At 36.3% G+C, this 26209-nt stretch overlaps 1 protein-coding gene across 1 annotated transcript in view; it reads left to right on the forward strand.

Moving 5' to 3' along the window:
- The window catches only part of LOC149779046 (transient receptor potential cation channel subfamily V member 6-like), a 45395-nt gene that overhangs the window by 6795 nt on the left and 12391 nt on the right, over nt 1-26209 (forward strand). The gene's annotated exons all lie outside the window — the stretch shown is intronic.

Consider the following 26209-nt stretch of genomic DNA (forward strand, 5'->3'; position numbering starts at 1 on the left):
ACTATACATTTACCCGCCACACCAACAAACACCCTGTCCTGCGATGAAAGTCCCTACGAGGCCCGGAAAATATTTAGGCAAAGAGAATAAATATCTTCTCGATGCACATGAGTGGCTCTGAAAAGGGCCTTTGGTTTTCTTCTTGTTCCTTTAATTTCTTCTTATTCTAACCCCTACTTAGTGAACAAACCCCAAATATACTACCCAGACACGGGAAGAGGAGACCCCCCCCCCTCAAATATGCGATGCATACAAGCACACACTCTACTACCCACATAAATGTACGCGCACGCATGCAAACCCCAAATATACTATCCACACACGAGAAGGAGAAAAAACAAACACCAGATATAATATCCACATAAACGTACGCGCATGCATACATACACCAAATATACTACCCACACAAACATACGTGCATCCATACAACACACACACACACACACACACACACACACACACAAACACACACACCACAGAGGGAAGAAGAAGAAGAAACAAACCGAAATATAATATCCACACAAACGTACGCGCATTCATACAAACACACTCTCTACTATCCACACAAACACACACTCTACTATCCACACAAACGTACGCGCACGTATACAGACTATCGACACACGGGAAGTTGAGCATAAAACAAACCCCAAATCTACTATCCACACACGGGAAGAAGGAATAAAACTCCAAATATACTATCCACACAAACGTACGCGAACGCATACAAACCCAAATATTCTATTCACTTAAACGTACGCGAACGCTTACAAACACAAAAATCTACTATCCACACAAACGTACGCGAACACACACACACACACACACACACACACACACACAACCTATTATCAACAAAAAAGGGGAAGAAAATCACCCCAATATCTACTATCAACACAAACGTTCGCGAACGCATACAAACACACACAATGTCTACTATCAACACACAAGGGAAGGAGAAAGAAAAAACACATTATATTCTATCCACATAGTGCAGGGACAAGTTATTTTCTTTGTTAAGATAAAAACATACACACATACGCACGCACGCACACAATTGTTACTGCACTGGGTGACAGTAAGTCTGGAGACTAGTATTTTGAGAGATGGGTAGACAGAATTAGCACTGAATTCGAGAGACAAGTAAAGAATGGTAAAGAAAAAATCCAGAAAAGATACACACCATATTTGGTTCTAGTATTGTTTGCGCTATTATATGACTAAGATAATTAAGAAAACCCATACATTGTATGTGAAATATGATCATTGTTTTCATTCCTTCATCATTTTCATAAAAAGGCAGTGTGATATTTATTGTCGACTGACTGCTTAACATTTACCTAACATATCCCAAATTTAAGAGATGTCCTGTGTTTCACAGCGCACGATACAATGTTGCAAAGTTTTCAAAAATCTGAGAGAGAGAGAGAGAGAGAGAGAGAGTTATTCCTACTTTTGACAAGTATCACGACACTTATGTTTGTTTTTGTGGTATATTTTCCCTACGAATGTTTCAAGGAACACAGATGCCACTTAGAAAATCAAATCCATAGGAAAAATCCACCATATTAAAATATCACCAGAGTGAACTGATGACCAATTCGGCTAAAACCGTCTCACAAAATAGTACAATTAAATATTCCTTGATGTATTTTGCAATAAGATGGCCACGGTGTCAATGGATCGCCATGATACGATTGTTCGTGCATTAGTTTAATGTCTTTAAATATTCTTTTTTTGTAAATGCAGAAAAACATGGCCTTTCTCGTCACTCTGTGAAGAGCTACTGAAGTCAATTCGAAGCGAACGCGGTAAGAAAATAAGTCTAGGCAATGGCGCAAGGCGGGAAAATTATGTCACTTCCAGGTTGGAAATCCGCTAAGCAATTCCTTTTCATCTAATTATGACGCATAAAACGCTATAATTTGTATCCGGTCTGTCATTCTCTAGTTGATTTCATAAGTCATGGAGAACATTCAATGGAACAACTTTTATGGATTAGTAATCTATCCTGCAATTCCTGGAATTGTAATCGATAAATCATGGATTAAAGAAGAAAACAGGATTTTCTATACAAACATGGAGGAAGTTGACTTATGAAACAAGGATATGATCAGAACTAAAAATGTTCTCAACGCCATAAGTGATCTCACTAGGAAGGTACAGCATGGATACCTAGTTTATCACCATCTCAACAAAGGAGACGAATGTTCGTTCAATGCTGAGACTCATTATCACTTAATCTCAGAAATTAAGCAGCAAAGAGAGGAGGTGTCATGAGAACGAAGAAATGTGGGATTTAGCCTATGAACTTCGTGCGTGATTGAAAACAAACATGCGAACATAATTGTTACCGGGTCAAATCCCACCAAATAAGATACATAGGTAACATAACAAGTTATTTGAAAACTATCCCAAGGGAAATAATCGGATTCACATCAAGAGCTATGCATAAATTCTGGAAATCTCATGAAGCCGAAGAAATCGAATCGGGAAAGAAGTGCAAGCAAAAAGACATCAACAACAACAACAACGAAAAAAAAATAATAAAAAAAAAAAGGAAGCGAGAAAGATCAGACAAAGATGAAGCTAAGGCTACGAAGCAAAAACATCTTAATATTTATCAGAAACCAGGGCTGGACATCACATCAAGATACTCCAAAATATGACGACAAATTAAAAACAAAACCCCGACTTATTCAAACTAATAAGGGAAGCTATCCTCAAAGGAAATGACGAAGATGCAGATACCCTCTTAGACTATCTAGGACGAGGTCCCCAAGTAAGAATTCTGGTACAGCGAGATTATTAAGTTCAGAGGACTCAAGACAGTATTCCCAATTATTCACGGAAGAAACAGAAGAGGAGTTAGAAATTTTCTTCGGTGATAAACTGTTAAATGCTGACGACACTCACATTTTATTAAAAATATGGCCAAAGGAAAACGGAAGAGCTATCAAGAACACAGCATATTGGTTGGTTTGTCTCTATTCTGTTATTTTCAGAAAGGTTCCGAAATTAAACACGTTTCTATGCATAGGAGCTTCCTCTAGCGGGAAAACCTTTGGACAGATCCGTTCCTATGGTACCAGTAATGCGTAGGTCTCTCTGCTAATTACAGCCATTTTTGTTTTACAGAGTTATCTCACTCAAAAGTATGCTTGATCAATGAATTGCATTTCAATTGCAATACATTGGATATTTACTAGCAAACAGGAGAAGGAAAGGATTGTATGGTACCAATGAAAAACAACGGACTATGTGGGTGCAATTACCAGCCTATTATAATTACAGTAATCAGAGAGCCATGGGCTGCAGTCCCAGAAGGCAAAGCTGCAACGGATGAACGTTCATTTACATTCCTATTTAGCAGCAAGAGTGGAGCACTCAATAAACACAAGCTAAAAATCCAAATAAGATGGCCAATCAAATGTGGATGTAAGGCTGTTTCACTTTAATTCATGAACTATTGGCAGGGAAAAACATTCCCAAAATCATGGCGGAAACATCATCAGGAAACTTCGAAGACCCAGTCTGGAGCGAATTAAATGAAGCATTATTGCTAGAAGATCCAGACTTAACACCCTTACCAAACACAGATTGTGATTAATGGTCAAGTGATGATGAAATAGAAGGAATACGCCGGGATGAAATTGCAGAAGAAATTGTAAGTCCCGAAATGATTCCAATACTGGCAATACAATTGCAGAGTCCATCATTCATGATTTAGACATACCAGCTCCATCTCCATTGCCAACTTTATTGAATGTCATGGACGTAACAATAGAGGAGCAACTTTCGGAATCAATTTGCATTGAAAGTAGCACTAATAGTTAAGTACCAACCTTATTTGAAAAATGGGGTTTCACAGACTGGTGTGAATTGAGTAACTCTTCGGAGGAAACTTTATGTCCATCATGAAGTGTGTTTGGAGCATACGAGTGTGTAACTTCCACAGTAGCGGAAAAATGTAATCTTTGTGGATTTGATGGTCCTTGTAATGATGGCAAGAATTGTCAATTTTATGCAATGCACAAGGAAGAATTAGATGCAGTATTAACATATATTGTAGAGAGAGAGAGAGAGAGAGAAAGAGAATGAAAAGGACCGGAAGCAAGAGGTGAAATAATGATTTTAATTTGCTTGAATAAATATTAACCATAAACTTCGAAATTTCAACTTTCTTGTCGTTGTTACAGTTAATTCCACGTCTGTATTTAGCAGTCGTTTGAAACCATCCCGGAGACGGGCTGTTTCTTTCTACTTTCTACTTCTTTTTTTCTTTTCTTTCGATCCTGTTTTTCAACAGCTACTCTCAATGTCTTCACCATCACTTATTTTTTTTGAAATATTCTCTCCTTCTACAGCATCAACACGTGTTAACAAATTAACACTATCAGTCTGTAAATTGAGCCAATGCAAATTGAACAGGTCCAACATCAGGATAAAACGAAATCCAAAATAATAAATAAGGCATAATTCCATGTCATCATTCAGGGCACTTGAAATAAGTATCATAGCCGATAAACTTTGTAGTCGGAATTCCGATTCCACCTCCATCAGCTCATACAGGCTAAGATACATACAATAAGCTTCAAAAATGGTTAGATAAGGTTGACCAACAGTTCCTGCAATAAAGTAAGAATTAGCACTAAATCGTGCCAGCCAAGGTGTTTTGCCAGCCAAGGCGTTTGAATTCTAGACTGTGAACTTTGATCATTAGGCACATGCGTAGCCACTTGCACTGTAAAATTATAATCGGCATGAATAGTAGGATCCAACCAGTTATTCAAATAGAACTAACTACTATTCAAATGATAACCTTTTCCAGCACTATCATAAGTCCAAGCCACTTGCTTTAGATATAAAACGTATGTAGCATATCCATACTGATTCTTCTTAAACCATGAAACAGCATCCTTATCGCATGAAGGCTCAGGATTATTCCTTAGATAAAAGCACCAGTATTTTGTAGAAATTCATTGATTGAAATATAACCAGCCAAAAGTGATTTATAATCGTCCATCTTTTCTCAGATCTTTTACTGGAACTCACGTCGACTTCTTGATCTGTATTTTCGTCTCTGTAAGGTCTTTTTTTGAGTTCTGTCTGGATTACTCACTACCATGTAATCACTATCTTCATTAGGTGGAGTTTGAACTAAGAAATGATCTTCATAAATGTTTTATTCCTGACCACCACCATACCCGCCTAACTTGCACATATTCAGCGGGTAGTTAACTTGGCGGGGTGTAGCAAAACTGTAACCAAGCTTATCAATTCTAGTTCATGGGTAGGATGTTTTCCAGTTGGCGGGTAGATTGTCAAGAACATTGAATAGATAAGTTCCAACTCTACGTTTCCGGATATCAGTCTTGTAAAAATATTTAATCTCAGACTGGACGGTAATATCAATAGGACCATATTTTCCGATATAAGGATAGCCTTTGATGTAAACCTGCATAGGACGATAACTTCCCAAATCATTAATTTCTGTAGTTCTATTGGTTTCTAAAAAAAAACCGGAAACAGCTGTTTTGAAGAAATCATCTACAATATCTTTGAACTTTGAACTGTCTTTGTTAGCATAAAACGGATTAGATGTGTTAACCTTTCCTCGAGGATACCAGCGTGTAGCTCCGTTCTCTGTGTGACGAATCTTTTTACAAACGTAGATGATGATAATCTTGAAAGATACCGTTAGTAGAAAATGCAACAGTATCAGCAATTCCTGTAGCACCATACTCTGTTTTAGCTTTCAAAGTATCCACAAACTCTTTCGTATAACCCTATTTCACACGAGGTAACAATCCATCAACTTGATTTTTAACCACTGGAGTAATAGCAAAGTTATAGTCAGCATGTAGAGTGGGATCCAACCACTTATCCAAAGTGAATACACTGCTTGTCACATAAAATCCTTTTTTTACTAGTCTCTTCAACCCAAGCAATAGGTTTCAAATATAAGAACTCCGTTGCGTAGCCATGTTGATTCCTCTTAAACCAGGAAGTAGACTTCCTGTCACGTGATGGCTCAGGACTGTTAGGTAAATAAAACACACCAGTCTCTTGAAGGAATTGGTTCATAGAAATACAACTGCTCAAAAATTCTTCTCTAGGCTTTACATTACACGTCGTCGTAATGTTCATTTAGGCGGAGATTGATAAGGAGAATCTACCTCAGAATCGTCCTAGATGTGGCTTAAACAGATATGGGATATATCTGAGTGAGAGTTTTTAGGCTTTTTTGGTCATTGCCAGGTAAACATCCCATGAATTAACATAGACTTGATTGGAGTGAAAGTTCCATTATGTGACAGGAATATTACTAGTGATATCAAAATCTTACCAATATCATTACAAGATCATATCTACAGGTTTCATTAACAATCAACGGGAGGGGAGAAGTCTAAGCTAGTGAATAAAGACAATCTTGGCCAAGAGTTGCATAGGGGAAAGGTAGATCAAGCGAACAAGGATATTCGATTGATATGTGTTAGAACTTTCCTTTTGAGAATGTACTTGACAATAACAGATTCAACAGCTAAACAACAGCACTCCAGAAAATCACGTACTCAGCAATGATGTCTCCTTCTCTCAGTCACTTCCACTTTGTCTTTGACCACGATGCCAACCAAACCTGATTTAACATTCGTGTTACCTCATTTGATATTTTAACAAAAATACTAAACCCCTTTCTGAAAGAACTTTTCCTTCTCGACAGCAGCGACTGTATTGCTTGCTGTTACCGTTGATTTTACAGCTAAAAATGTGATCTCTGGTAAGACTAAAGTAAAATACAGCAGCGGTGTTTTAAAGATTACTGGATTTATCTAAACAACAACTATCACACCCTTATATTCTACTTCTGTTTATGATAATTGTTTGGGATACGTCACATTTTCTAAAGTCGAAATGCCTACAAACCATATAAAGTTATATGACTTTAGTTTTATGATGCTTGCACAGGCTCTACACTTTACTAGTGTCACGAGAAAAGCTTTTGTTCAAGTTATGCCACTTTTCAAAACACACACACACTTGCAACTGGACCTGAAAATATCTGTACTAATTTATTTGTGGATATCCCACAGACCTGTCCCAGCATATAGAGCTGATTAAGAACTCTATGAATATCCCCTCATTTTTTATATGGAAATATCAAAGCTTTGATGTGTATTTTCCATGTTCACCAATTATTAGTGTTTAGGTATGTTCTCTAAAGACACAAACAATTTTGGAAAAGTAATTTTGAATTGAGGTTTCTCTCTGTTTATACATTTTTTCAAGTTGTTGGTGTTTGGCAGATTACATCCACATACCTTGTCAAAGGGAGATGCATTTCTACACATGTCATTGCTGATAAATTCGGTTTTGTTGGCTAGTCATCGTTCATATTTGATTTTCTTTTTAAGTCATTTCTTTTATAGAAGATTTAAGGCTTTATATTGATGTAATGGTATTTATGTTGTTTAGTCTGTTGCTAAAACATATATAGCAAAGTGCTTAGATTTGTTCAGTTTTCTTATTTCAAGCCCTAAAAATGAATAACAAGTTTGTCAATCAATTAAAGGATTTAAGTCTCCTACGCAACTAGTGCTTTCGCGACTGGTTAAATCTCGAAGGTCGAGATTTTCAATTGATCGGGACTGTAGGAATGGAACCACTACAGTCCCGCTTTTATGTGTGAATGTCGTACTTTTTAATTCATGAACATGTCCGGCCGAAAAAAGGAGGCAAGGGGTCCGCGGGACACGAAACGCCACAGGAAAGCTGTACGCCCAGAAACGGCAAAGCGCGTAAGATCAAATCAAGTCCAGTTGTACTAGTGGACAGAAATCTATTCCAATGGTGTGTAAGCCACTCGTGTAATTTTCCTAATCCTTTGAGTTGTGTAATTTCATTACTATTTTTAATTAAAGTTGGTGTACATCACGTACTTTTGATTTTCCGAAATGTTGTTAATCAGCTGGGTGTCAGGCACCCTTTACATGTTTGGGTCACGCTGAGTTTACTTTCGGTTTTCACTTTTGATGGTGGTATACAATGGATCGAGTTAGGGTTGTGGGGATAGAGCTTTTATCGAAAGAGGTCTTCAATAGCCAAAGGAAGAAACTAATATAAATTGGCAATTTGAAAGTCGTTGTCCGTTTTCTTCTTTACTCCTTCTTTATTCTGTGTTACCCTCTTTCTTTCTTCTTCGTGCTGTTGTAGTGTTTGGCTGTTTTGCTTGAGTTTGCTGTTCTCCTTCGACTCGACTTCCATTGCCTTAGATCTTGATGTTTGCGACTGGTATTTTATCTCCACGATTCTTTGTTTAGATCTTGATGTTTGCGACTGGTATTTTATCTCCACGATTCTTTGTTTAATAGCTGTATTGAATTCTGGAAGGTAGATTGTGCCCCTTTTTGTTGTATAAACTAGTATGTTTGGTCTGAGTATCAGTGTTGGATTTACATGTCGTGTTAATAATTGGGGATTGTGCTGTTGTTGTTTATTTAGTTCCGCCTTGTGTGGGGGGCCTGATGACTGGGCTTAGGTCACCTTATAGTCTTAAGATGGTTGGGGCCTAATAATGTTTTGTATTTATTTATATCTTACCACTCTTGTTGTCGTGTGTATCTGGGCCTGATAGCGGGGGTTTGCTACCATTATAATATGTATACATAATTATGGGAATATATTTGTTTTTCTCAGACCATGATGGTTAATATTGTGCTAGCTGCATACCTACAATCGGATAAAAACCCACACACAACAACAACAACCATGGGCGTGTGCTTCAGCTAGCATTCTTACCTTACTGCTTTAGCCCTTCTATTAATTGTTATTATAATTACTTGTGGTTGCATTTATATGTTGCCATGTTTGTTAATTTGTTTGAGGTACCTTATTATGTTCATGTATGTGGTATCGATGCTTTTGTTGCGTACCTTGTCCAAAATTTCAGGGTATGTTGTAGGGGATTTAATTTTCTTTTGGCAGTCTTGGAAACCGACTCGTTGATTATGGTTTCTGTGACAGGTATTGAATACGTGGTGCAGTGTTTCTGCAGCAGGGCAATGTGGACAGTTAGTAGTTTGGTTCAATTCCTTTCTGACATGTTTCCCAAAGCTGCTTCGGAGTAAAGTTTTTCCCGTTTTGATCCTATTGATAATTCGGATGTCCAAGATTTCCAGGATGTTAGGTGTCTTGATTACCCTTGTGGCCTCTTTTTGCAGTTGGTATAAATGTCTGCCCTTGTTGGTGTTGTCCCAGAGCTGCTGCCATTTCTTGTTCATTTTGCTTCTTATATGGCTATATATTTCATACACACTGTAGTTAAGTGTTTCTGTTGCATTGTTTAGGAGGTTGTATTTCGCCCTTCGGTCAGCTTTAAAACAGTATACCTAGTTTTAGGTATACTGTTTTGTTCCGCTTCATTTATAGCCTGGGTTATGTTGTGATAGTATTGATTTGCATCGTTAATTTGAAGTTCTTCTAGCTGTGTCTTGCTCAAGGCTTGTTGGAATAGGTTACAATTGGCTTGCTTTGTTTTTACATTTTTGTATGGATACTTGTAGAGTTTTTGGTCTTTGTATGTATACTGTTATACATAGCGGGAAGTGGTCACTGCCAAGTGAGCTTAGTTGAAGCACTTCCCAGTCCGTGATACGTGCAAGGTTTGGTGTTGCGAGTGTTAAATCAATAGGTGTCAGTTTTCCGTGGATGGGGTCTATTCTGGTGGGTGTGCCGGTATTTAATATTATAAGTTGATTCTCTCTGGCGTATTTTTCGATGCTTTTCCCTCTTGTGTCTATATGGTCACCACCCCATTCAGTGTGTTATGCATTAAAATCCCCACAAATTATGTTATTTATACCCTTACCTTTGAATAGCACAGAGTAATTTTGGGTGGGGTTTGTATTATTTCCTCCAGGGTCATATATATTATAAATATGTAATTTCTTTGTCCCAGTTTAATATTGATTGTTTGATATTCAATTAGGTTTCCATTGAAATTAATGTTAGTGTCTATCTCTTCTGCATCTGTAATATCGTTGTAAACATATATGGCAAGTCCTCCTCCTTTTTTCCCATTACTCTTATGCTTAAGAAACTTTGTGTCAAAACCATTTATTTTGGGGATAGTCTTACTTTTTTCATTTAAGAGTGTTTCTTGTAAGCATAGGATTTTCGGTTTGCTGGTGGCTATGTTAATGGCTGATATTAGTTCTCCATGGTATGGAATTAGGCCTCTGCAGTTCCATTGTCATATGATGAGTTTGTCTGCATACTCTTTGTCGTTATGTGTATCCATTGTTCAATGTTGTTATTTATTTGTTTAGTATGATTTTTAATAAGATACAGGGAAGTTTGGAGTTTTGATTTGTCCTTGGGCAAGATTTTTTTCTAGTAGTTGTCGGAGTAAGAGGATGAAGTCTTGCATTTTAATTTGATTGTGATGCATGTTCTGTTGTATACTCTCCTGCAGGTCAGTGAAATATTGGGTTATTAAAGCGGGATCGATATAATACCTCTTTACCCTCTTCTGCAGCACTAGGGATGGTATTTTCCTTGTCTATGTGTTGACCACGTGCTGGTTTTTGTATGTTTTGTTTGGGTGTAGTATCTGTTTTTGTGTATTGTCTAATTTATGTGTGTCATTCCTCTTGGTTGTGGATGATTGAGGTCGACTGTGCGTAGCGCGTGATCTATGAGAGGTAGTTGCTGTTGTTGGTGTAGGGTTCCCTTCGCTTGTTTTTGTCGCTGCTTGTGTTGGGTTGTTGTTCTTGCTCATTGTTTTGGCTAGGTTATAGGAGATTGGCCTGTCTTCCATGATTTGTATGCTTTGTATCTCATGTGCTGGGTAGGGGCACTCCCTAGAGTATGGTGTGTGTTTTCCTCTGCAGTTAGCACATTTATACGAATTTGCCGCACAATTTCCTTTGTGCTTTCCCCCGCATTTATTGCATCTTGTGTGATATCGGCATCGGGAGGTGAAGTGACCCCATCCTTGGCAATTATTGCAGTAACGAGGCTTGTTGATGTATTTTTGTAGTGTTATGGGCTTGCCATATGGACCGAGCCTGATACTTTTTGGGGGGAGGTTCTGCAAATTCAAGCAGTACTGTAGAGGTTTCCACTCCTTGATGATTTCTTAGTTTCGTAATTCGTCTATATGGAATATGGTGGTATTTTAGATCATATTCTATTTCAGATGTTGTCTTCCATAGGTAGTGGCCTGTAAGCTTTAAGATAGCTTTGAATCCACAGCTTGGAGTTTCTTTCATTTCATTTTCATTGGTCTTGGTTGGTTTATTAGGGCCCCTGTCTTTCGCCTCTAATCCACGATTGGGCGTTGTTGTTTTGTTAGTGCTGATAGTGTTCGTCTTTTTATGTCTGTTGATGGTGACAGGGATGCCCGCCATGTTTGTTATTTCCAGGTATTTGGCGATCTGTCGTGCAGAGTTACACCAGATAATTATGTAGTTGGCCTCTGGTCGAATAATTTGGAAGGTGCCGCTGTGGTGTTGTGTTAATATTACTGCTAAACTCTTACTACTTATTCGTAGAAATCTTTCATTGGTGCTACTGATATATATTGTTAGCTCTGGTGGGTGATAGTGGTATTTCGCGGGTTTAGATTTTTCCTTATGCTGGTATTCTCCATATCTTGTGTTGTTTTTTCTCTTTGAACTTAGGTGGCTGGTGTTGTTGTTATTCTTGTTTCTTGTATCCATTTTAGTTTCATTGTTGTCCTTTATTTTATTTGTTGGCCGGTTGTTGTTTCTCATCTGTGTTTTGCTGTGTTTTTGTTTGATATGTTGAGTTCCTTTGATTGGTTTGCCTCCCTTCCCTCTGATGCTTGTTCTTCGTATTCTGGTATATGATGGTGGGTTAGTTTTGTTGTTTTTTGTAGTTTTTGGTTTGCTTCCTAGCGGGCTTTTTCTATTTCCGCCATTTCCCTGGCCATTATGTGCTCCGATGGACCCGCTTGCTGACTGTTACGTATGGTGTATTTTGAGGTAGTGGATGGGCGTTAGGTTTTATGTGTTGTGCTAGTGATTGTTGTTATTGTTGTTGCTGTGCATGATTTGGTATTGATGACAGTTTTTTTTCTCTCCAAGTACTACCATACTATCTTGAGTATCTTGATGGTGTAGAGTGTTAGGTGTTGTTTTTGTAGGCGTTGTTGATGGTGTCGTTGTTGTTAGAGTGTTGTCTCTCATCCTTTGATTGTTGCTCGCCGTTGTTTCTGGTCCATCTTCGGTCTCCTGATGTTGGTGTGTATTGTATGTTGTGGTTGTTGTATTTGTATCAGTTGCTGTTGTATCGTTGTCAACCTTAACATGCGTTGCAAGGGCAGCTGGTGGTATTGTTGCTATTCTGTTGTCGGTCCCCTTTTCATTGGTGGTGTTGTCCTTTTGGGTTTCTTGTCTTTGTTGTGAGATGTAAGTTGTTTGGTTGGAAATAGTTGTTGTGGTTATCTTTGGTGTCGCTGTCGCTACTATGTTGTCAGTAGGTATTGTTGGTAACTCTGCTGTTACTCTGTTGTTAGTCTTTCTGTTTTCAGTTGTGTTGTCTTCCCGGGTCTCCTGGTGTTGTTGTAGGATGTAAGTTGTGTATTCGTTAGATGGTGTTATTGGGGCTGTAGCGGTTTTTGTTTCATCATTGTTGGTTTTGTCTTCCACTGTGGGTGTTGTTGGTATTGCTGTCGTTACCCTGTTGTCAGTTTCTTTGTTTTAAGTTGTGTTGTTGTTTGCTGCAGTTAGGTTGTCGTGTTCAGGGTCTTGGTTTTTTGTTTCAGTTCTTTGATCTACTTGCAGCTGTATGGTAATCGGTTTTTTGGTAGTTTTAGTTTTTATGGCATCATCAAGGTTTATTATTTCGGTATTTGTCTTTCGTGTTGAGACTCTAGTGATTCTGGATGAGTGTTTTTGGACTTCTAATTTCCTTTGCGTGACTTCCTTTGATGTAGGAGAGGTTAGGTAGTTTCCTTTAGCAATCTCCCTGGGGGGGGGGGGTTCCTTCCGTATTGTATTACTAGTTTCTTCTTTTGTGTCGTTATTCTTTTGCTGGTTCATGTTTTCAATTTTTCTAGTTAGTATGCTCTGCTTAGCAGTTTCCAATCTCGTTTTGTTGAGTAGGGTAATTTTGTTTCTGGTGCCCTGTGACATGGCTATATACTGTACCTGTCTTGATTTGATGTTATGGTTTGATGATGTTATAAAATATATATAATGATATATAATATTTGGTAAATAAGGCTAGAGAACAAAATTTACAATAGTAAAGGTTGTAGTTAGATTTGTTAAATCAGGGCTGTTATGTGTTGTGTGATGTAATTGGGTCCGTTAAGTAATGATGTAACTTTACTTTGGTGTTTTGCCAGTTCTTTGTTTTATTGTAACTGTAAGTCAATTGTCATGAACATCCTTAAGTGAAATCTCTATCAACACTGGCTTGTTGCTTTTCAGAATTTCACCCAGGTATTGCTAGTATATGTTGCCTAGCACCTATTTAAGGTCTGCTCTAGTGTGTTTTGTAATGTCCTAATTAGTGAAGGAGTCCTAGAATGACGGTCTTTAAGCCTGCTTGTGTCTAGGATGTAAAATCAAATCTGATAGGGAGTTGAATTCCTTGGTAGGTTTCCTAGTGTTGTGGATTTAGTTATAAAAGCTCAATTCCGATTGGTGGTTGAATACTTCTGTCGATTTTGTATGTTCCTAATTTGTTTATGTAAGGCCGAATCTGATATAGAGTTGAAATTCTTGGTTGGCTCTGTAACTTTCCTTGTTAGCTATATAAGGACAAATCCAATTTGGAGGCGAATTCTTTGGTATGTTGTCTAAGAAAGTGAAATTAGTTATAAAAGGCCAGATCTGATTGGGAGATGAATTCTTTGGTCTGTTTTCTAACGGAGTGAGTTCAGTTTTGTAAAATTAATTCTGATTGGGAGTTGGTTATTTTGGGAATATTTTGAGTTCGTGTTATACAGTTAGAGGAGGTCAAATCGGATTGGTAGTTGATTATTAGCATTTTATTGTTTAATTAATTATTTATACTAGATCTAGCTGGGTGACTTGCTTTTGGGGTTTTACTTAAATGTTTTAATTTTATTCGCTGATAAGCGAACTTTAATGTGAAGTTTTTAATAGCCTACAGCATCAATATTAGTACTTTAGCGTGTTCAAACATAGGTGTTTAGAGGTTTATCCTTAATACTAATGCGGGTTGTAATTTGATATATAGAGATTATCTTTAATTTGGTAGTTTTGTCAGGTTTTTATTTTGTTGTCGTTGTCAGGAACAGCCTTTGGTGAAAAGTCTTTTAACAACATAGGTTAATTGTTATTTTTAAGAATTTCACTTTTTTTCTCTTTTTCTGACTCTTTAACAAGTTTGTCTTGAAAGAGGATTGAAACTCTAAGTTACACGGATGTAATGGAAAACACCCCGTTTGTTACTGCAGTTAGCTGTAATTGTGTTCATTCCAATCATGCTTGCCTTATATCTTTGTGTTTTAGAGGCCATATTTCTTCTTTAAAAGTAAATACATGCATCAATAGACAGACATATTGGGTTATTATCCTTGAGGTTCACTAAACTTTAGCTTCTTTACTTCATACAAACCCCGGATTCACAAGTTTGAAAAAAAACCCCAAAACATGCCACTCAGAACTGTAACACTTCTGACTCTAACGATGTGAGTGTGAGTGCGTATGTCAAAATGTTTAAGTGCGATAAAAAGAAATTGTCAGTTTCAAAACGCGAACCAATACTGTTTACCGTTCAGTAGTTCTGTGGTAGGAAGAAATGGTATAACACACAACAGAGGGAATTAAGTTCACATTCCAGTCTGTCTGCACAGCAGTGGTAACAACGCAAGAGCGTATGCATTATTTTGCCACACTGCCTTAGAACAAAACAATACATCACTCATTGTAAGCCATTTCGTTGGTTAGACTTATTTTTTTTACCGCGTTCGATTTGAATTGACTTCAGTAGCTCTTCACACAGTGACCAGATAGGCCATGTTTATCTGAGTCTCACCGCTATACGATTTACAAAAGAAAATATAAAAAATTAATCTAATGCACGAACAATTGTACCATGGGCGATCCATGAAAATTGTGTTAGTCTTATTGAAAAATACATCAAGGAATGTTTAATTGTACTATTTTGTGAGAAGGTTTTTGTCGCATTCGTCATCAGTTCACTCAGGTGATATTTTAAAATAGTGGATTTTTTATGGATTTGATTTTCTAAGTGGCATGTGTGTTTCCTTGAAACTTTCATAGGGAAAATATACCATAAAAATAAACGTAAGTGTCGTGATACTTTTCAAAAGTAGGAATAACATAGTCTCTCTCTCTCTCTCTCTCTCTCTCTCTCCGTTGTAATAAGTTTGATTGAAATCATAATGGTATTTCTTCCGTTTGAAGATAACTCTCCAAAAATGTGATCAGTAGTTACCATAAGTATGTGAACTGTTCTGTTTGTCATGTATTTTTTAAACAAAACTTACACCCTTACAAATTGTAAATCAGTAAATCGTTGGATGAAATAAAGTCTTGAGTTGACGAGCTTGTACAATTTAGATATCGTAGCTTTATCCTTATTTTGGCACTGCAATGTGTCACGGAAAAATTTCTAACATTAGATCTACCGTTTTTCAGAAAGGAAACACTCACGACTTTTTTAAAGAAAGACGCGAGTGACATTGCACTGTATAATCCTGCCTATGGTGAACTCTAAATTCTAAAACCGAAACACCCGTTCGGAAAAAATGTAACAATGTTCGGCCTATTTTCTCTCAGTTAAGACTGTTGATAGAACAAGGCGCGTTATGGTGCTTCTTTTTTTATTTTTTTTCCCCGCCCTTAGATTTGTGAAAACTTTGCAACATTGTTTGTAGCGTGTGCTGCGAAACCCAGGATATCTCTTTCATTTGGGATATGTTAAGAAAATGTTAAGCAGTAAGTCGACAACACATATCACACTACCCTTTTATGAAATTGGTGATTGTATGAAAACAATGAACACATTTTACATAGAATGAATGGTTTTCTTAATTATCTTTGTCCTATAATACTGCAAACAATAACAGAACCGAAAATGGTGTGCTTCTTTTCTGTTTTTTCTTCTTCGTTACCATTATTTCCTTGTCTCTCGAATATAATACTAATTCTGTCTGCCCATCTTTCAAAATAATAGTCTCCAGACTTACTGTCACACAGTGCAGTAACACGTGTTATTATATGCTCATTTTTTCCTCCGTTAACTTTACATTGTCAGAATCGTCCAGTATTTTACGATATTGCACACCTTCATATTCCATTCACGTGCATAAAGGAACTACTTTCTATTGCTAACAAACAATGGACGCAGACGCCAGCACTTTTGATGTGCAAACAAATCATTTACACTCGCGTCTTAGGCGTTTTACGTTGTGGTTGTTTAAATTTTTTTCTGAATGAAGTAAACCAATCGTTTTGTGGACTGCCACATACCAGTTGCTTTGGCACATTCCGCGTTAACTTTGTGATACAATGTTTCGATCTGAGGCTAGCCATACAATAGACGCAAGAAAGGGTCCTTACAGACAACATACAAGTGACAAGGCATAAACTGTCTTCTTTAGCTGGTGATAAGAATGGCAAAACATATACTTGCAGTTTTACATCCTAATTTCCCCAGAATGTGCTTTCTTAGTTATGGATACCCGAATTACATTAGCCATGTCATAGGTTCTCAATCTTGATTACACATTTCGAAATTGTACTGTAATTTCGAATATAAGTGCAATTACATCCTCCTTACTGCACTCAAAAATGAAAAAAGCATTAAATTTCATAGCGTCATTTTGATAACTGCAATTGAAAGACTTCATATTTTCCCATATTATGATTTCAAACATTCAGTGACAGAAACAGAAACATATTTGCAGATGTCAACACGCTTCTCCCTCGCTTCTTCAATCCGATGTAGTTCATGTGGAATTGTCATATAAATCCAGTCCATAATCTCGAAATTTCGTAGAATCGAAAACAAATACCAAAATCTATTCATTCCAGATCAAATGGAAAAGTTGTTGCAATGCGCATTCATTCACAATATGACTCCAAATTTCAATTTTAACTAGACGCGCCATTTTCTTTCGAAAGTTATGTCGAGCGCGCGACTAAGTTCAGATTTATCTGGGCGGAGTTATGTGCGCATTAATAATGTTGTTATTGTATAATGATGAATCTGCGCTTGTGCATTTAGTTTGGAATACAGCATACATTCAGTTATTTTTGTTTCTTATTGCGTGTTTTGTTAATATAATCAAGCATTATGTAGAATTTAAAAAGAATGAGCATATAATAAAAAGGTTACTGCATTTTTGTATCGGAAAATATGAACTCGTTTTGTCGGATGAATATACTTGCACTCCCAAGGTCGTGCAGTATTTACATCCGACAAAACTCGTTCATAATTTCATAAAATGCAGTAACCTATAATGTGCGTGAGTGAATACGCATGTGTGTTTTTTCTTAACAAATAAAGACCTTGTCCCCACACTATGTGGATAGTATATAATGTGTTTTTTTCCTTCCCTTCTGTGTTGATAGTAGGTATTAGGTTTTTCCTTCCCTTCTGTGTTGATAGTAGGTATTGGGTTTTTCCTTCCCTTCTGTGTTGATAGTAGATAGTGTGTGTGTATGTGTGTGTTTGTATGCGTTCCCGTACGTTTGTGTTGATAGTAGATATTGGGGTTATTTGCTTCCCCTTCTGTGTTGATAGTAGATAGTGTGTGTGTGTGTGTGTGCACGCGTACGTTTGTGTGGATAGTAGATTTTGGGGTTTGTAAGCGTTCGCATACGTTTGTGTGAATAGTATATTTGGGGTTTGTATGCGTTCGCGTAGGTTTGTGTGGATAATATATTTGGAGGGTTTTTTGCTTCGGTGTTTTACGGCAAGCAACATAAATAGGACTGCGGCTACAATAAGAGGATATCAATTTTCCTACTATAGTATTATATGCGTCCGAATTGGTTTGGGCGACATCTGGCAATCGTAGGTTCAGGCCCAGAAAGAGCTTGATTTATTCAGCCTACTACTACTACTACTACTAACAACAACAACAGCAACAACAACAACATCAGCATTGCTACTACTACTAAATAAATATATTTAAATAAATAAATAAATAAATAAATAAATAAATAAATAAATAAAATAGTTCCTAACCGAAGGTCTAAGGCAGTTAGCTCCGACATCAGGCTGCCGTAGGTTGAAACCCACAAAGAATTTAGCTTTATCCAGGCCTTATGTAAAAATCACCAACAGCAACAAGAAATCACAAGATCCTCCAGATGAAGAGCGCTTGGTTTTCAAAGGTAATTGATATATCATATATTCCCAGCCCCATACCCCCCAAACCCCAAGAAAATAAACCAACAAAAGATGGTAACAAAATAACGAACGCAATGACGAAAAAGTAGAGACGATGACCACAAGAAAAACATTTGCAACAAAGCCGCAACAATACCAATACAGACACAGCTATGGTAAGAAATATCTGGTTGAACGGTTGGATTCATGCATACATATACCAGTTTCTGGATCCATGGTGACATTTCCCCCCCCCCCCCCATTGTTGGTTACCTCAGTTTGTGCGACATGTATATTAAAAAAAGTACGGAAAACATTGGGCGACTACGCCTCACGTACATAAAAAAATGTTAAAATCCGGAATTGATCTTTTTTATATATAGCTGCACAAGTTTTAAATAGACACATGCAAATCTTCACATGAACATAAAGCTGTGGACATTAATTTGAACAGCTGTTTCTCGAGTGAATACTTAATATTCACGATATGTTCACACTTGAAAATAACTTTTTAAGCCATACGTACATAAAACTATATCAAAATCAATAACGAAATATGCAAAGTGATGTGGAAACTATTCATAAAAAATAAAAAGTTGTTATGATTGTGATACTACTGCCCGCATGAACTCCAAAAATACATTTCTTTCACTAACAAAGTTAATAATCTTATTAGCTCCTCCTCCTCCTCCTTCTTCGCAAAATAGCTTTGATATTCAATACTACATAACATCTAATAATCCCTGTTGTAACGGACATTTGTTGTAACGGACACTTGTTGTAACGGATCATGTATCTGATATAGTCTAGTCTACTTTTTTGTTCATTCATGATTTTTTTAATTTATTTAGGCAAATTCCTATCGTTGTTTGTCATCGGTTTATTTTTACACTTGTGACCTTGTTATCTTACACACCTCTTACAGAATTGGATAACCTGTATATTAATATATTGTCGTGCTTCATGTTTATATTTATTTGGGAAGGTTTATCTTTCTACAGTTGAGTGCTATTCCTTATTTTTTTTACATTGTTCAAACTTTACTTGTAGTTGTCACCATTTGTCCAATATTGTGCTGATGTGCTGTAAAACGCTGCATACATGTATGCATTCATATATCAATAATTACATAGACAAACCAATACATAAATAAATCAATGCATGCATCATTACACACACACACACACACACATTTATATATGATGATATTCTTTTATTCCTCCATTTTCTGAAGATTTTAAGACAAAAAAGAAATGCATTTAAATACATAGAATCACAAAAATAGTGGATTCGTTACTTATTGAAATTATTTCCAATAGCAAACGAATAAATAAATTAAAATCATTACTAAACTACATATATATATATATATATATATATATATATATATATATATATATATATATATATATATATATATACGATAGAACATTTGAAAATGTATCCTGACAACAAAAATAGTTAGTTTCTTAATCGTTTTGCAATCCAGTACAAGTATTTCTTTCCTTATATTCTGAGTGAGTTCTCTATTGAATCGAATATATAATATCCTTTATCTTAATGAAATACTTGGTAGATAGTCTGATCATATTTATCCATGTCTCAAATTCTAAACGTTCTGATATATCATTTAAACCACCAAGTAGTATAATCAGTATAACATCATCGGTCTGATCACAGAAATCACGGTAAATCACTGGAGGCATATACGAAAATAGACTTTCCATCAAGTGGTTTCTGTCGTCTGAGGTTAAGGCACAATTCATCGAAATATGCAAAATACGGTCATGACTCATTTTGCCACATAGGGGACACAGTCCAGGTCTTGTTTGCATTCCTCCAATACGAATTAATGTCCCATATTCCATTTTTCTGCTTGAGTCAGTGTAAGCTATTTTCCATAGATGATGCATTTTTAGTCCTGGATTAATTTTTAGAAATCTACCGAATTCCTCTGATGGATTTCTGATACTCATTTCATGTTTTCTCTCCTCAAATATCTGTATTCTTGTCCCAATTAAGTTTTTCTATGTTATTTTGTTTGGAAATTTTCCAGTGAAAATAAAGTCGCTGAGATAGTCTTCTAAATCATACTTTTTGAGTACAGTATTTATATCATATATAAAAGAGTTGTAGCTTTGCTGGGGGTCAAAAATCAAATTTCCAACAGCCCAGAGGAAAACCTTTTTAGCAGTTAAATTTGCAGATGTTCTGCACATGCGACCAAAGAATACGAGTTTTTGCTTATCTATGCGAGCGTCCATTGATATCATCCCCAAGCATGATGTCGTAGATCCAATAGGCGATCTTTGAGGGAAACCTTGTACTCTCCGGGCGAAATATCGTTGTATTTTCTCCATTGATTCAATGCCCTGATATGACATATTAAACCAGAGTTCTGAGCCATACAAAGCAGACGGCAATATAACTCTTTCCCAGACTTTCACAGAAACTATAGGATTCATTCCATTTGCATTTAATCCAATTGAGTATAGTGAGTTTGTTACACGTTTAGCTTTATCGTAGGCATAGACTATACGATCATTATTTTTCATTGATTGTGAAAAGGCAACTCCTGCATATTTCACATTTTTTGCTCTAGGAATATTCTGTGATACCAGAGTAATTCCATTTGATGAGTACACTTCATTGTTTTTACTAAATATCATCCAATTACTCTTGTTAGAGTTATATTTCAATTTCCACTTCTGTGCATACTGATAAGCTGTATTCACGAGTATTTGCAATCCATTCAGCGTAGAGCTTAGTAGAGTAGTGTCGTCTGCCAAAAGCATGCCAGGTATGTTCATCTGATTCACTGTTATCCCGCAATTAGTCATTACTAGTTCATTCAATAGGTCATTTATGTACACGAGAAATAAAAAAGCCGACATTACACGCCCTTGACCAACGCCTCTCCGTAATGGAAATGTGTTCGATATACATCCTCGACACGCTACACAAGCACTTGACTGTGTGTAGGAATGGGCGATTATTCTCCATATTTTTGCATTAATTCCTAATATTTTTAGTTTTTTTAGTAGTCCACAATGCCACAGTCTATCGAATGCCTTTTCGTTATCCAGAAAAACAGCATATACATTAGAGTTATGATTATTAAAGTACATCAAACATTCTTGAAGAGTAAATGCAGCGGAGATAGCTCCAGCCTCCTTACGAAATCCAAATTGATAAGGATGTAGAAAGCTTATTTTGTCTAAATATTTTTGAATTCTGGTCATCAATATTTTTTCAAACAATTTTCCCAAACAAGATGTCAATGTTACACAACGATAATTCACCGGATCCTTTTTATCTTTACCATTTTGTTTGTATATCGGTATAATCATCCCACATCTATATACATTAGGTAAATACTCATACTGGATCGTATAATTAAAAAGGGCAGTTAAATGTCTGATTAAATATTTTCCACCATACTTTAAGTGCTCATTCGATACGCAATCAATGCCTGGTGATTTTTTTGTTTTTAGAGACTTGATATGCTGCAACACTTCTTCCTCTGTAATATTATTACATTTTATGTTATCAGTCTCTAGTTTGCTTTCTTCGTACATATTCTTCATTTTGACACAATCATTATGTTCCTCGTCTGTTGTACCACTTAATTAAAAAAAATATAGTTTCCATAGATTGACACATTCATCCAAAGTATTAGATTCGACTCCTCGAAATGCAATATTACGAATGTCCGATTTATCTTTTCTATTTTCCCGTATGACTGCATAGAATTCGTCTATTCCCATTTCTGCACTCTTTTCTATCTCTTCAAATATGTACTCTTTATATACCTTTTTCTCTAGCCTATGTTTCTTTCTAAACTTTCTTTTCACGTCCTTGTATCTTTTTTTAATGTTACACTCTGTGCTTCTATTTTTTCCTGCTTTGATCCATTCTCCGCGCGCTTTTCTCATATTCTGATGTAATTTTTCAAGCCCAATTTTCTTCCAATATGGTTTCAAGTGCGATTTGAATTCGGACTTTGGAATATATCGGTCTGATGCAGTTATTACACTCTTAGTTATCAATTCATTATACTTTTCTATATCTTCTACCTTTTTACACTCAAAGGTGAAATTCAAGAATGCACTAACATCAGATTTATACATGCTCATTTCTAATGGATTTGCCAAGTTCCGTTTCATTCTTGGAGATACACATGTCTTTTTATTTTTCTTCAATATATCTTTTGCAAGTGCCGCTGTAATAGGTTGGTGATCCGATATTGAGAAATCAATTTTGTCATTTACAATGTGTCTTTTTACAGCACCTCTAATTATTTCAGGTATTAATATATAATCAAGTGTGGACGTTCGTGACATGTCTTTTGATCTATACGTGATGTAATAATGTTCATTTGGTTTTATCACCAGCGTAGCAACTATGTTTCTCTGTTCGATTCTTTTTTTGAGGGCAAGATCTCTTCTTGAAGGATTTTTACACACAAGATCTGCATTCATGTCACCTATAATTATGCATATATTTTCAGCAGAATACCTATCATACACATCAAAAACATTTTCACAAAATTTGTCATATGCATCATCAGTTCTAGTTGTCGAGGGAAAGTAAGTTGCAATCAAAATTATAGGTTCCAAGTCTCTCACTAAGATTTTCACCGCCATAATATTTGGGAACTCATTTTGTAAGGTGCTTACTTTGCATAGTGATGATCTATAAAATACGGCAACCCCGCCACTACCTCTATAGCATTGTTGTATCTCTTCAGTAGGTAGCGCAACTACTTTGAAATCATCATGTAATTTATCTAAATACGTTAGATTCTTTGTACAAAGCCAGTGTTCAGTGATAACAAATATATCTGTGTCTGGTAACAATTCAATTAGTTTCTGCGTGCTAGACATTATACCACGTACATTCCATGTTGAAATAATGAGCATAATTATAATTAAGAAGCAATTACTAGTCATATGGCTATGCTCATTAGGAATATATTTTGTAATTCTCATGCGTTTCATCAAGTGAGTATCCTTCTCTCCATTTTCTGTTTGTTATCCATTCCCTACATTTTATTCCAGAACTCCAAAATGATTCATTATTCATCATCAGTTCAAAATCTTTATCCAGTACATTTAGTCGAAATGTATATATATTTGATCCATCCCAATGGGGTCGTTCCTTTATGAGGCGGACGAATGTTACTGTCACACCTTCCTCCTTGCACTGAGTTGCGATAGCTGTCCTTACTACATCTATATTTTTTCTCGATTTGACATTTGATAGCAGAATGCGTCTTATTTTGTTTTTTACAACTGGTTCAAACACATCTGATTCTATATTCCTTTGATTGGGTCTGGTAATAATTGTCTCAATATGTCTGTACGATGTATCTTTCTTTTTTTGTCTCTCCTCGTCATTCGGAAGCATTCTTTGATAATTTGGTGATTTGTTGTGCCCTATTTGATCTTTATTTATGTTTTCATTTATATTTACGTTAGCTCTATCTTCATATCTTAATTTCTTTTGCTGATTGTGGGTTGATGTACTTGCATTGTTAGATGTTACTTCTGTGCACTGATTATGACTCACATTTTCCGTTATGTTAGTCCGATCATTCCATGAAAGTGGCGGGAAATCTTTCAATGTAAACATAGCGGGACCATTGCTAGGCAAATTTGCTGGAAGAGCTCTAGCAGGCTCTTTATGTATTTCTTTTTGTCCATGTATTACATTTTCTTGGTCAATAGATGGAAATATAACATGTCTACTCTCCTTGTATGCTGATAGTTCATGATTTCCATGATTTTCTTTCATTTGCAAGTCTACGTTTCTACCACTTCCTTTGTTAGACTGATTGTATAAAAGTTTGTGTCTTGTACAAATTGTGTCTAACTTTCCCTCGATACAGTTAATCTTTTTCATGATCACATCTAGATGTTGATGTACATGAGAAGATAATTCTTTAATCTCATTTTCCCGGGATGCCATTGATGACATCTGGAAATACATTCCTCTATTATCATTGATTAGTTTTTCTTCCTTTAATTTCAGTTGTTCTATATGAGAGTTCGCCTCTTCGAGTTTCTTCGTAGTTTCCACTAAGTCTGACTTTAATTTTAGGACCTCATTTTCTGTCTGTGTGATAATATCACCTAACTGGTTTTCCCGTCTGGAGAATTTTTCTTCAAACTTATCATTCATTATCGCTATCTGCGCAAATATCGTGCTCATTCTATCAGCATCTTCATGAGTTCTTTGTAAGGCGTTATCATTGACTGGAGCTTTCGGACTTTGTGATATACAATCACTGCGAATGGAGTTTATACGCTGGGATGATCTTGTTTCATAATTAGGTTTCAATGCCCATTTAGATATACATGCTTTCATGTCACTGTAATTATTTTCTCCTTCAATGAAATGGAATATAATATAAATATCTTCCGATAACTTATCCTCCACAGGAGCACTATTTGTTCGAGGTAAACGTTCTACTAATCGACCATCAGGACAATCATATCATTTCCTTTTTGCTAGATCAAAGAGAGCTTGCCTAGAATCCCTGAGGCCTTTGACATCAAGTGTTGATTTCAATCTTTGTTTGAAGGCACTTCTATTAAGATTTCCAAATTTGGTTTTGATTTGCATGTATATGCCTTCATTAATTTCGTCTACATCTGAATCTTGTTCTGCTTGCGATGTCTGTGAAACAAATAGAGCATCATCATTGGTATCATCTTTGGTATCAGCATCAGTGACACTTTCAATGTTACTCACATTTCCCTTCGGTTTCCCCATATCATCCATCTCTGATAAGTTTAAATCCGGCCTTGAATTGATGTTGTCCTCATTTTCATCAGTGACACTTTCAATGTTTCTCACATTTCCCTTCAGTTTTCCCATATCATCCATCTTTAATAAGTTTAAATCCAGCCTTGAATTGGTGTTGTCCTCATTTTCATTATCTAACATGTCTTGAGCAACATCAAAACTGTTTTTAGACTTTCTCTCAAGGCTCGGCTTATGTGAGTCTGTGAGAAAGCTTGATATTAGCTTACCGTGGATCGGTCGTTCTTCCTAGGGCTTTCCAAGGTACTTCCACAACCAGTTATGCTTGCCGGCGTGTATAGCCTATCATGTGCTGAAAAATGGCGTTAAACCCTACAACAACAACAACAGCAATATAGCCTATCATGTGCTGAAAAACGGAGTTAAGCCCACGCCAACAACAGATTCTGCTACACATAATTTTCTTATAGCTGCAATTTATTAATTATGCATATTTATACATGCGATGTTGTGTTGAGGATGAGAGAAGAATAATTTGCGGAGAATGAGTCCAAAAAGACGAATATGATAATGATAACGATGAAATCATAAGAATGGTAATGATAATGATGATAACAATAGCAACAACATAATATACCACAGGTGTCTTTTTATACAGTAAACAAAGACGGAAAATGCAGTAACTGAAATAGACTATATCAGACTTCATTCACTAGTTACAATATAATATATGAAAGGAAAGGTCACAATCACTGCATTAGTATAAGACAGATACGGAAAGGTCACAATCCCTGCCACAGTATAAAACAGTTAGGAAACGTTCGCATTCCCTGATACAGTATAACACATATACTCAACAGTAAGAGAAATCGATTAACTCTATCTTTACTTGCCTGCCATATTAAAACACAGATACGTCAAGCATATATTCTATGCCACAATATAAAACATACAAAGAAAGTTTGCAATCCCTGATACAGCTTGGTACATATTCTGAACATATATTCTGAACGTTCACATTCCCTGATATAATATTAAGCCGATACGGAATAACACATTCCAAGCCATAGTATAAGAC

Source organism: Sinohyriopsis cumingii, chromosome 17 (genome assembly GCF_028554795.1).
Source record: "Sinohyriopsis cumingii isolate HCF-2022 chromosome 17, ASM2855479v2, whole genome shotgun sequence".
NCBI classification, from domain to species: domain Eukaryota; kingdom Metazoa; phylum Mollusca; class Bivalvia; order Unionida; family Unionidae; genus Sinohyriopsis; species Sinohyriopsis cumingii.